This window comes from Taeniopygia guttata, chromosome 18, assembly GCF_048771995.1.
Source record: "Taeniopygia guttata chromosome 18, bTaeGut7.mat, whole genome shotgun sequence".
Classification (NCBI taxonomy): domain Eukaryota; kingdom Metazoa; phylum Chordata; class Aves; order Passeriformes; family Estrildidae; genus Taeniopygia; species Taeniopygia guttata.
The window spans coordinates 6604767-6617329 of record NC_133043.1 but is presented as its reverse complement, the minus strand read 5'-3'; positions in this window follow the sequence as shown (position 1 = coordinate 6617329).

Below are 12563 nucleotides of genomic sequence, written 5' to 3'. Positions count from 1 at the left end.
CTCCTTCTTCATGCCCTCCATGTTTCACTGTGGTGTTGGCATTTTTCTGTTGGTTCAGGCTGGGGACACACTGTCCAACGTAGGTGACAGATATTGGCACGTTATTGTAAATCCAGCACAGGTAGTTTGTGGTATTTAATGTTTGTAACATCCCACTGAGGGCAGAGCCCCACACGCTGCCCTGCAGGACAGAGCTGCGGCAGGGCAGCAGAACATGTTAGAGATAAACAGAATAAACAACCTTGAAACCAGCACAGACCAATTATGGCTTCTGCTTTGGCAACGGGGCTGACAGACAGAGACTTTCTACATCTCAGAATCATCAATACCACAGATTCTGACAGATGGCAGCTCCTTCAACTCCTTCACTGGTGGCAGGTCCCTTGCTGGTGGCCTCAGCTCCTGCTCCGTGGCCTGAGCAGAAAACATCTTCACTTTAGAGAGCTTTATCTGCTCTTCCTCAGTCAGTGACACCCTGGGGAAGGTGGACAGGCCAGGCAGCCCCTCTGCCACCTCTTGTCCCCTTGCTGGTTCCAGAGGGGACAATCACACTGGCTGTGGCTTTGTCCCCTTGTCCCCTCTGTGCTGTTCCGCACCTTCCCCCTCTGCCTTTGCCCGTGCTGGGGTGGAAGAGGTTCTGCTGAAGGCTGGTTCTCCACGGGACCCTGGGGGTGGGTGCTTCTCCAGCCCAGGGCACTGGGGTGCAACCTTTGTGCGGTGGGAGGTTTCCTGAGCTCCCTGAGCTGCTGGATGCCATCCAAAGCTCCTGGGGGCTCCTGGGGGCTCTGTCCTCCTCCCCACCCCACTGCTCTGCGTGGTCATCACTCCAGCTGTGGTCAGGGAGCCTTGATGAGAGGCAGCTGGAGGACAAAACTGTTTCCCCCACCACAAAAACCCCTGATGAGTGGGGGATTCTGCTTGGGATGGGTGGGAGCATCTCCCTGAACACCCCATGAGGATGAAGGAGGGCTGAGCCGTGCTGGGGCTGAGCTGTGCCAGGTGGTCCCACTTGCACCCACGGCCCTGCACACCATCTTCACTGGGTTTTCCAGGGAAAAAAACCTGTGAATTTGGTTAATAAAGTGCAAGGGGCTCCCTCAGAGTGTTTTGAGGCAGCAGGACCAGGTGCTCTGGCAGCAAACTGCCGACTGAGTGTCTGCAGGAGTAAGTGATATCATCAGGGTTTGCTTTGCCTTCAAAAATGACTAAACAGATTTTCTCTGGTTTCCAGCTGACCCCGTGGCTCCCTGTGGGTGATGGGAGCAGGCTGTTTAGTTTGAGTTAATGGTGCCATGGCCAGCCCCAAATCAGCCTCAAAAGCTGGAGATGGATTCAGCAGGTAGAGGGAGGGGGAAAAGCTGCATCCACTGCACCCAGCCCTTGCTGGTATTAAATCAGGGATTGCTGGGAATCATCTCTGATTCATGCCCCAGCTGAAACACAAGTATTTCATATTTGTCTGAAGGGATTAAGTTTTGAAAGCTCCTGCCCTTCTGGCTGTGTGTTTTCCTTCTACGGGTTAGTTAGCCTCAGCTCCCAGTTTTTGAGAAAGACTGGAGGATTGGGAGTGATTTTCCTTTGTGATCTTTTTCTTCCATGCCTGGAGTCAGCACAAAAAGGAGCCAGTGAAAATTATCTCTATTTGATTATTGCAGGGGGCTAGAGGAGCCCTGGGTAATTGCTACATTTGGTTTTTTCTCTTGGGTTTCACTGACATTTCAGACAGCAAATGAGTGGCTCCTTCCCCCTACAGATGTTTTCTGTTGGTTATAGTTGGGAAGAGACCATAGATGATAAATCCATCTGCTTCTTTTGTGGTTGTTCTGGGCTGAAATCAGAGTGGGGCACAGGGCTCAACTCTGCATCGGGTGAGGAAAAGCAGGACCTCCTCCTCTTCTCCCAACCCTGTTTGCATAAGAGAGGAGGAGGAGAAAAGGGGAATCATGACAGCCTGACCCTCCCAGTATTTTTTTCTTCACCCCTGGATCAATGTTAAACACCAGCCCAACCTGTGTTCCAGACTTAGGGAAGGGAATTTTATCTCATTCTATTGCCCCTGGGCAATTCCTCTCTTAATTCAGGCACATGCACATGTTTTGGGTACATCACAGGGTATTTCTGGGCTCCTGGTTTGTTTTTTCTTCGAGCTTCTGCTAGCTGCCTCCATGCTTAAGGATCACTTGAATTTTGGGGAAAGGTTATGTAAAAATTGCCTGCAGGTTTGTCTTGGCCCCATGGAGAAGGGAGCCAAGACAAATATTCACATTTACTGACACAGAGAACCAACCAAAAGCACTGAAGCACAAATGCTCTCTAAGGAAGGTCTGGCTTCCTCTGCACCAGAATAAAAAGGAAGAGGAGAATCCGTAAGATCTTAAAATCTTTAAACACTGAAGTTTTATAGTAAATAAAGGCTAGGTTTTACTGAACAATTTCAAAGTGATAAAGCCTTACTTTGACAATATGGCTGGAAGGGACAGTAGCTGTCAGGCCATTGCTAATTTGATGGTTTGCCCAAAGCAGGAGCCTCCCCAGGCTGCAGCCGTGCTCTCACACACATTTTTCATGAGGAGGTAAAAGCCTGCAGAGGCTCCATGACCTGGGGCTGGGGGTGCTGTACAGCTTTGAGACCCTCAGCCAGACTGGAGGGGCTTTAAACCCCAAAACAACCCAGTGGGGAGACAAGGAGTCTTTGAAGCTCCTCCAATCTGCCCAAGCTGCAGTGGGGTTGTGAACCTCGCCTGTCCTTCTCTAGGAGAATGTTGCTTTTACAATTAGAACCCACACAAACCCTCAGCCTTGCTACTGCTTGTTACCCCAGTGAAATATCTGACATTTGAGACATAATGGGAAGTCAAAGAATGCGAGGAATTTGGTGACTCAACATAGAGTTTATTATAGCAGCCCCACCGTTTAAGCCCATGTAATGTAAAATTGTTTTACGGCATGAGGCACAGTTCTGTGGGTTAATTTATAAGCAAACAATTACTATTCAAATTGGGATTTTTTTTTTCCCTGTGCCTACATAAACTTGTTATCTGTTTGGCAGTGGGGGATGCTGCGAAGAAATGCACATTTACATTTTTTGCTTTGATGAGATTTGCTTTTCCTGGAGCAGCTCAATGGTGCATTGAGGACCAGGGCTCACTGCTGAACTTGACCTGGGAGTGGCGTGGAGATAAGCCAAATGTTAAGAGAAAAGGAGCCTTTTGTGTGAAGATGCCAGGATGTTAGGTCTCACTTTTAGGTCACACACTTGTTAGGGGTTCCTTCAAAGTGATGGATTCTTCTGCTAAAATTTAATGATGTCCGTTAAATCACAGGGTCATGAACTAATGCATGTGCTGAAAATGGTTTGCCAAGGGACCATGAAGACAAGGCCTTGTGTCAGGAGACTTGCAAAGCAAATTGGATTTTCCACACAGCAATGGCTGCGTTTGAAGGTCTGTCAGTGGCCTGTAAAATTCTCCACCAGTGATAACAAGACAGAATTGCCAAGCACTGAAGCAGTGCCATGAGCATTATAGAACAAATCACTGCCCTCTCAGGACAGAATGGCTTCTTGATCATCAGTCCCAGCCAGAAAGAATTATCCCAGCCGGCAAATGGGCTGGAGGAAGCTGCTCCTGCTCTTCCAGGAGCTCTTCCAGAGTTAAATCTGGAATTAAATCTGGGTTAAATCTGCTGCAGAGAGCCTGGGGGCTCATGAGAGCATCAGTCTGGAGCTGAGCAGTTGTGTGGGTGGATTTTAGGCTGGGTGCACAGAAAAGGATGGAACAACTCAAAGCTGACTCCTGTGGGGCCCCCAGCTGGCCCTGCTGGTGTCCAGCCCCAGGACAAGCCCTGCCCAGACGTGGCTGTGCTGAAGGAAAGGTGAACAAGCTTGGAGTCGCTGTGTTCCTCTCCCTGCCTGCACATCGTAGGGAAGTTCATTTTCCTCCCATTTCACATTGCACTGGTTTGAATTGATTTTGCAGGTAATCAGGCTAAGGCAAGCTGTTGGGAAAAGCAGCCTGGATTCCTACTGAACGCACAGAATTCAGTAGGTGCATTATTGCTGCAGGTCTCGAGGCTGGTTTCTATCCAGTCTCACACTGGTCCGGCTGAACTGGTTTAAAAAGCAGTTTGGAGCTGAACTGCCCATGCTGACAGTGTTCTGCACGTGCCCGCCCTGAGCTGCAGCTCCCCTTGGCACCTCTGAAAGCAGAGGAAAGTTAAACCCCAGGCCCATCTGGCCTTGGCCTTTCAGCTGAGATCGCCGTGCAGAGGGGCAGCTCCTGATTTCCCACCAAGGGAAGCTGCAGGCAGACAAATATCAGAGAATTCAGACAAATGAATGGCAGCTCTCTCATTCCAATGTCAGGTTCAGGAAAGCCAAGAGCTCCCTGCTGGGCTGTCCACATGGGCAGTGCTGCTCGTGGAGCAGGGAATGCGCTGGTCAGGACATGCTGACCACTGGCTTCTCCAGACAGTGATGGAGGAGGCAGCTCTGCTTCCACCCAGTCTCTGAAGGATTTGATATGTTGTACTGCCAAAAGAAAACAGCATAGATCATCCTGGAGTGCTGAGCTATCCAGCCCTTGGAAGGAGAGTGCAGTGAGGGTGGAGCAAGAGCACACGAGGGTGAATGCTGCCTGAGACTGGAGCAGCACAAAAATCCCCCCAAGCTGCCCTCAGAGCTTGAAGGATGGGTGGCTCTGTCACGGCCACACCAAATGATGTTTTTGGAAGAGAGGGTGCCTGGGGAGTGCTGCTGGGGTGCTGCTGCACAGAGCCCAGGATGGCCCAGGGGCTCATCCTGTTTCCAGTGAGATGTGTTTGTGTGTTTGTGAAATCTAACTCCCTGGGTGATGTCATGACGTGATGAGAAACTGGGTTATAAATTAAAGGAGGAAAAAAAAGTAGACCCCACTGTGGGTCAGATGATGGCAATAAATTCAGATAACAGCTCATCAGTGCCTCTTCCCTTGTTCTTGTATGTGTTTGCAATTTTTTCCCCCAGTTGGGAGAAGATCTGGTGAGAAGCAGCTGGTTTTTATTTGTTCTCCATCCACATCTGATTAGATTGTCCTCCTTCTGCCCACTGAGACGAGCTCAGGAACTCTCCCAGCCCCTCTGCTCACTCAGTTTCTGGGGCACCAAGGAGTTTGGGACTGCTGGAACTTTGTTTCACAAGCTCACAGCATTTCAGAGGTACAAAGGGCTCCTTCATGATCGCGGGGCTCAGGTGCCACTGAGCCAAAGGGCATGGCCAGATCCTGCAGTGGGGCTGTTTATGAGGTGCTGTGGGTTTGGGCCTGGCAAGGCAGCAGTGGGGATGTGTTTCTTTCCCTGACATTAAGCTATTAATTTGGTTTTAGGCAGTTCTGGGGCTCTGCAGCCCAAGAGGAGAAACATATCTCTGCAGGCTCTGCGAATGTTCACCATGGGCTGGTGGGGAGGAAGCAGAGCTGGAAGGAAGGAAGGAAGGAAGTGGGCTGTGGTTTTGGACCAGGGGGAGAGGACAACCTAAAGCTGAGGTGGGAGCAGGGAGAGACCTGGGTGAAGGCAAGGGCATGCATCCCCCTGAATGTGTGGCTTCCTAAAGGCTAAACGAGAACATGGTGATCTTCTGGCTAGCGTGGAAACTCCCATCAGCTCCAACTTCTCCAGGCCAAGCCTGTAATCTTTCTTCACTCCCTGCTCCAGGAGGGCTCCCCTCAAAGCATTCTGCAGGCACTTCTTTCAGGAGACAAGGAGATGGTTCTGGTCCTGTCCTGCCTTTGCCTTCCCTTTCTCTCGCTGCAAACCTGGCAAGGTTTGGGTGTCTGATGCTTCTCTCTTCCCTCTCTCAGTGTCCAGACCCTTAGTGCAGACACAAACCATGAGCAAGGGGGGTTGGTCATGGGATGGGTGAGCTCTTCACCAAAACACAGCAGATCCAGAGCCTCTCTGGTCAGCAGCCCCTTCCTGAGCTCAAGGGAGACTGAGAACTTCTCCTCCTCTTTGCTAGGTGGGAAGGGGATCCCCCGTGGCAAGCCTGGATGTGGTGTTGAGCTCCCAGTGCTGTGCCCGGGCAAGTCCCAGCCAGGCTCCTGCCATGTGCTGAGAGGGAACTGCAGCTCACAGAAGCCTCACCTGCTCACCCACGGGGGTGGTGGGCTCTGTGCCTCTGCCTCAGCCTCCCAGGTGAATTTCTGGGAGCCCCAGGTGAGCTGGGGATTACAGCTGGGTGGGGATCACAGAGCCCCAAAGGCGACGTTCCTGGAGAAGAAGGGCATCTGACCCTCCTGGATGTCAAAGGCAAACATGGAAATAACAGGGTGGGAAATGTTCTTGAAGTCATCTCAGAAATTAGTTTTCTGTGGGTCAGCTTAAATTTCTGGCAAAAACTCACAGCTGATTGAATTCCAAACTTGTTTCCCCATTCCCTTTAATCCCTGCAGCCCCAGAGACAACTCAAAGGATCAGGCAGTGTCCCTGCTGAGCCCTGGGGGCTCCCATGGCATGGCAGGGTCACATCCCCCCATGGAGGGGGATATCCCCGTGCCCAAGTGTTGGGGTGACACAAAAATGACACAAAACTTGCCTGTGTTGCTGCTGCTCTGGCCTGCAGTGGCCACGTTGATGCAAAACCTCCACCTGACTCTGGATCAACAAGTTCAGTTTCAAAGAGAAGGAAAACTTATTTTATTTTACCAAATCTTTGTGAGATAGGGAGGTTTCCAGATAGACTCTGCAATGCTCAGGTATCAGTTGCATAATTTCCTGTGTTATTTCAACACTCTTGTCTTTTTCCTTTTTTTTTTTTTTTTTTTTTTTTTTTTTTTTTTTAATGACCTTCTTTGCATACTGGAGGAGTCTTATATAAGCATATGTTGGGCTGGAAATTTTTTTTTTCTGAGTATTTTTTTTGGCAGGGAGCTCCTGGCACATGATACAGAACTCAGAGCCATCAACTGTAGCTGTGATACAGATGTTCATTGCCTGTATAATCTTTCTCATATCAAGCAATTACCCTGAGCCAATTTCTTTATTTTAAGCACCTTGTTGTGGGAACGGAGCTGTAAATGCATGAATTGCTGAGTTCCCTTATACCTTTTTACAGTAGGCAAACAAAAAAATCAGCACAGAGCCTCAGTGAAAATCAAACACGAGGGCTGTTTTAGATAAGAAAAGACAGACACTAACTGAGAATTAAAAAAAAAAAAAATCCCTCTCAAAAGATACTCTGGAGAAGTGCCAATAGCACATAGTTGCATGGAGACTAAATAAAACCAGGTGAGTTTCCTGCCATTGTGGAGTATCAAATGTGATTTCCATTTGTGATGGACGTGCTGTTTCTGCCAAGATCATCTGGAGGTTTTCATTTTAGGACTTATTATTTTTGTTGGCCTAATATAGAGCTACAGCCCAGAGTGCTAAAAGGGAACGTTGCAGCAATGACATTCACAGCAGATGAGGGAAAATGCCATTGTCAGACTGAAAGGATCTTCCTGGGAGAAGATTTTTCTATCCCAAGTGTAGATTTTAGGATTGCTTTGAATGCAGAACATATGGGAGAATAAGAGAGGAAGCATTAGCACTGATCCTCACTGCAGAGGCACCAGGTAACATCCTTTGCAATTTAAGAATCTGGCTCACTCCAAAAATATAATTGAAAAACTAGGTGTGAACCAGAGATGTAGATCAGGCTGTTTTGCACTTCTGAAGTGATTACAGGGAGGCTGCCAAGGTGTCCTACAACAACAACAACAACAAAAACCCAGCCAGAGAGGGTTTCTCTCTCCCAGAGCGATGTGCAGGGTGGAGCAGGGCTGGATGGGGGTGTCAGAACGTGGGGATCTGCCCTGGGTCCAGAGGAGGTAACAAGGCTGCTGGAGGAACACAAACCCTGTGAAGAACAGCTGAGGGAGCTGGGGCTGTTTAGCCTGGAAAAAAGGAGGTTCAGGGGAGACCTCATCACTCCCTACAACTCCCTGGAAGATGTAGTCAGGTTGGTCTCTTTTCCCAAAATGAGAGGACACAGCCTTAAGCTGCACCAGGGGGAAGTTTAGGCTGGATATCAGGAAAAATTTCTTCACTGAGTGATTGGGCACTGGAATCATCTGCCCAGGGAGGTGCTGGAGTCACCATCCCTGGAGCAGTGCAAGAAGAGCCTGGATGGGGCACTCATGGTTTAGTAGATGAGGAGGTGTGAGGTCACAGGTGGGGCTTGATGATCTCAAAGGTCTTTTCCAACCCTGTTCATTGTGTGATTCTGTGGGTCAGCAGAGCTTGGGCCCAGGAAATGGGCTGGAAAAGCTTAAAAAGGGACCAGTAGTGCCAGCTTGTTAATTGAGCTGATCTTAAATACAGGGTCTGACAAAGGAGCTGGGGACTGGGGTAGGGAGCTCCAGTCCAGGGCAGGGCAGAGCATGTTCTAGAAGGTACGGTGGGAAAGAGCCCTTTCCAATGTGGTTATCTTGACCAGTGAGAAAAAGCATTGGAATTATTGCAAAGAATTGATCCTGATGGACCTGAAAATCCTTTGGACATGTTTTTTTTCTTTTCCAGGGAAGGCCAATTTGTTCCCATTATAACCCACAGTATTTCCCTAGGTGTAGGGCTTGCTGGTAAGGTGCAGGTACATTGTTCCTTTAATAAAGGCAAATGAACACAAGGGATGCATCTGTTCAATCTTCACCTTGTGCAGCCTGCAAAGAGTGAAATGGAAAAACGCTCAGCTGATGTTCCAGACATCAGACAACAGATTTTCTCCACATGGATCTGCTGCACGCACCCAGCCCTGTCACGCCTCCAATAATCCCTGCCTGAGTCCTGGAATAAAACCCCAACCACTCTGTGCTGGGAGAGGCCAACTGAGATGCAATTTCTTCAAAGTTGGGTGAGCTGTGGAGCAGGAGATGCCCTGGCCCAGCTGGCAGGACCTGCCCTGCCAGGCTTTATCTCCGTGAGCAGCCACAGCACCAGCAGGCCCCGGGCCAAGGGCGATTTTGGCTTGGCCAAAACAAATGGCAGCTTCCCCTCTCTTTGTGAGTTTTAAAACATAGGTTGTCATGCAAAGGAAATTGTGCACGACGATGATGAATGGCTGTGAAATACCATTTCGCCGGAAATATTTCTGGATTCTGCAATTTAGTTGCAAATTATAGAACAGCGAGCTCAGCCTGATGGGGAGGATAAAGCCAACCTTCCCTTGCTGTGCTGGGAGAGTATTTATGACTGCAGCCCTCTTTTCCTTCTCCCACCTCACTCCACAAAACATTTTTAGCTCTGGGGCATTTTCAGAAGACAAGGTTCAGCCTCCAGCAGCATGGCCGGGTCCTGGCTGGGATGAGCTGTGGCAGAGGAGCTCTGACAGCTCAGATCTGCCGCCAGCCTGGCCCCACACCCCTCCCCAGCTATTTCCAGATGAGCAAAACGGAGTGGTTGGAAATTGTGGGTTTGTTCAGCAGTCTTTGCTATCACGCTGGATGGTGCTGAAGTAGGCATAGCAACAGGAAAGGAATGTTCCCTGTAAAAAGATAACCGTGCTTTGCCGAGGCCGTGGAACAGTGAAGTTTGTTAAAGCAATCAGTATGTGTCATAATGTTTATTTAACTGAGAGCAGGGCCGATGGAAAAGCGTTGCAGCTGTGGAGAAGCCCAAGAGTGCTGAGAGGGATGGGGAGCACAGATTTAGTAGCTGTCTTCCCTTGGAAAAAAGGAAAACAAGCTGTGCTATCAGGCAATCGATGGGGCAGACAGGGGGAGAGAACACAAGGTAGCTCCTGACTGCTGGCTCCTCTCTAGGGGTGAGGTTAGAGTTTTATTATCTGAAGTTCACTTTCAGGTTAACAGCTTTGAGGATGTGGTTGTAACTCTAAAGGGAACAAATTTTAATTCTTTTCTAAACATAAGCTATTTCTGTTTGAGGCAGATAACCTTCCTGGCTGTGTTATTTGCCAGTGGTAGATAGAAAGATTGGAGCAGCAGAGTGATGCTTGAATTCCTCCAGCAAATAAAAGGGGTGAGCTTGATACCACAGAGTCAATGTGGGGCCCAATTCTGTTTTAGCCCACCTCCTGGGGAGCTCTTGTAAAGAGCAGCTCTGGTGTGAGTCCTTCTGCAGAAGGCCAGAGCAAGGAGGAACAGCACACTTGGTAATTGGTACAGCAATAGATGAAATCAAATACTGGGCCACTGCTCTGGCAGTGGATCTGTTAAGCTGCAGAGCAGTGCCAGGGGATCTGGCAAACTCACTGGACTCGATGCAGAAGATAAACTTCCCTTGCTCCACCCCACTCCAGAAAAGAAACAAAAAAAATTTTGCTCTTTTTTTTTTTTTTTTTTTTTTTTCCCTGAAAAAGTTAGAACTGCTTTTGGTCAAAATTGGAAATTACATGAGTGTGGGGGTTTTGTTTTCCTTACAAAAATTCATACCTGCTTTGGGAAACCTTTCCTCCACTCTGAAAACTGAATTTTAATTGAAGGCAACATTTTCTATCAATGAGGGGAGAAGATTGCCTCAGTTGTTCTCAGGCCAGCTGAACCTCAGTGAGATGAGTACCTGCAAGATGCTGAGCAGAAATAAGTCTACATTGGCTGCCCAGGCATGAGCCACCCCCTTCCCACCCAGCTCTGCACATTGGTGTAGGAATGGCACCTTGCAGAGACCCCCATTCCAGAGGAAAGGACATTGGCTCCTTCCAAACCTTCTCCTGTCTCAAAATCACAGCCCCTGTGAGAGCCACCACGCAGCTCTGCCTTCGTGGAGGAGCTGGCAGGGATGTGTTTCCTCAAGGGATCTGCTGGAGCAGCTCTGTAACATTCATTGCTTTCCTCCTGCTCCTCTCTGCTGGCTCAAGGACTATCTCTGTAACAAACCCCAGGATTCCCAGGTCACCCAGCAGAAAAAAAAACCCCATAAAATCCATTTCAGAGACCAAATTGCCCATAATTTACATGCCTCTCCTCACTCTGAAACGCAAGATGGCTGATGATAACATCAGGAGTGACAGAAGTGGTATCTGTTGCTAATTACAAGCTGACATTATGGTCAAGCAAAGCCATGGGCCCCATCAAAAGCTTATTCAAAGTTGCTTTTTCCCCACTTCAAACACAGGCTGGAAACAATGCCTGGCATTTTCCACCTTTGGAAAGAGCAATCCCTCTGAATTGGCCTGGCAGCTGTTTCTTCAGGAGAAAAATTGCTCCAAGAAGGAGAAAAGGTTACAACAACCATCGATAAAGCTGATCCTCTAGTGGTGAAATTTGTTCATCTTTCATGGAGAAAAACAGTGTCCGTTTTGATTTCTGAGACACCTTCCCCCTCACAGGTCCTTTGAAGCTGTCCTAAGGGCTCACCTGGACATGGTCACCACAGCCAGGTGCTCACCTGAGGCATGAAAGAGCAGTGGGGACCTGAGGCTTCTCCATGATGGAGCTGGACAGAGTGATAACCCAGAGAGATGGACAGGGAGCTCCAGTTTGTTGATTTTCTTGGGTAAAAAGTGTCAGAATCAGAGGAAGTGGCCTTAAGCTGCACCATGGGAGGTTTAGGTTTGATGTTAGGAAAAAAGTTTTTCATGGGAAGAGCTGTCAAGCACTGGAAAAGGCTGCCCAGGGAAGTGATGGAGTCCTTATCCCTGGAGGGATTTAAAAACAGAGCAGATGTGGCACTTGGGGACATGGTTTAGTTGTGGGCTGGGCAGTGCTGGGTCAGTGGTTGGACTTGATGATCTTAAGGGTCTTTTCCAGCCTGAATGATTCTGTGATTCCTCTGCCCTGCAGGACCAGCAGCAAATCCCATTAAAAGTGGTGATTAAAGTCTCATTAAATCTCCCCACTGTGCTTTCCGGGCTTTGACACAGTCCAAACTGATTTCCTTCTTTCATCCTAAAGACAAACCCACAATTGTCCCACCAGGCTCAGTGGCACTGGTATAACCTTCAGTTTTTTCTTGCAGCCACTGGCCATGGCTGGATCCTGCTGTGTAGGCAGAAAAATTAATCTTGACCAATTTTCACAGTGCCATTACGTGGTGTTTCGTGGAGCTCCCCTTTGGGACTTCTCTGTTACCTACCACAGTAAAAGTGTGTTCACCCCCAGCCTATGAAAAGTGGGTCCAAAACATTGCTCCTGACTGTCCCATTCACAATTTATTTTACACATTAATCAGTTCCAGGCGAACCCAGTAGTTCACCCAGCAGGTGAACCCAGTTTTCTGGGTTCTGTATGGGCAGATGCTGGAAGCATTCTGATGAGGGAAGGTGTTATTCTGTTTGGGGATGCTTAGAGCCCTCTGGAATTGTATGGTGACACTCTGTGTGTCATGGCTGTGACATGTGCTGTGACAAAAGCTGTCTGGTGGGGAAGGCCAGAGTGATGCTGCTGGTGAAACTGGCACTGTGGAATAACTTCCCTTTGCCTGTAGGCTTGTTTCCCCTGAAGCTGTGGGATAAAAGGGAGAATTCAGGCAGATAAGGGCAAAGTAGCTAAGTGTTTTGTTTTGGTTTTCATGTTTTGTTTACTTGCTGCTTGAACTTGTGACTTGCCAAGTACTGAAAATGCAGAGATTTTCCTAGAATGTGGCCAGTGTGA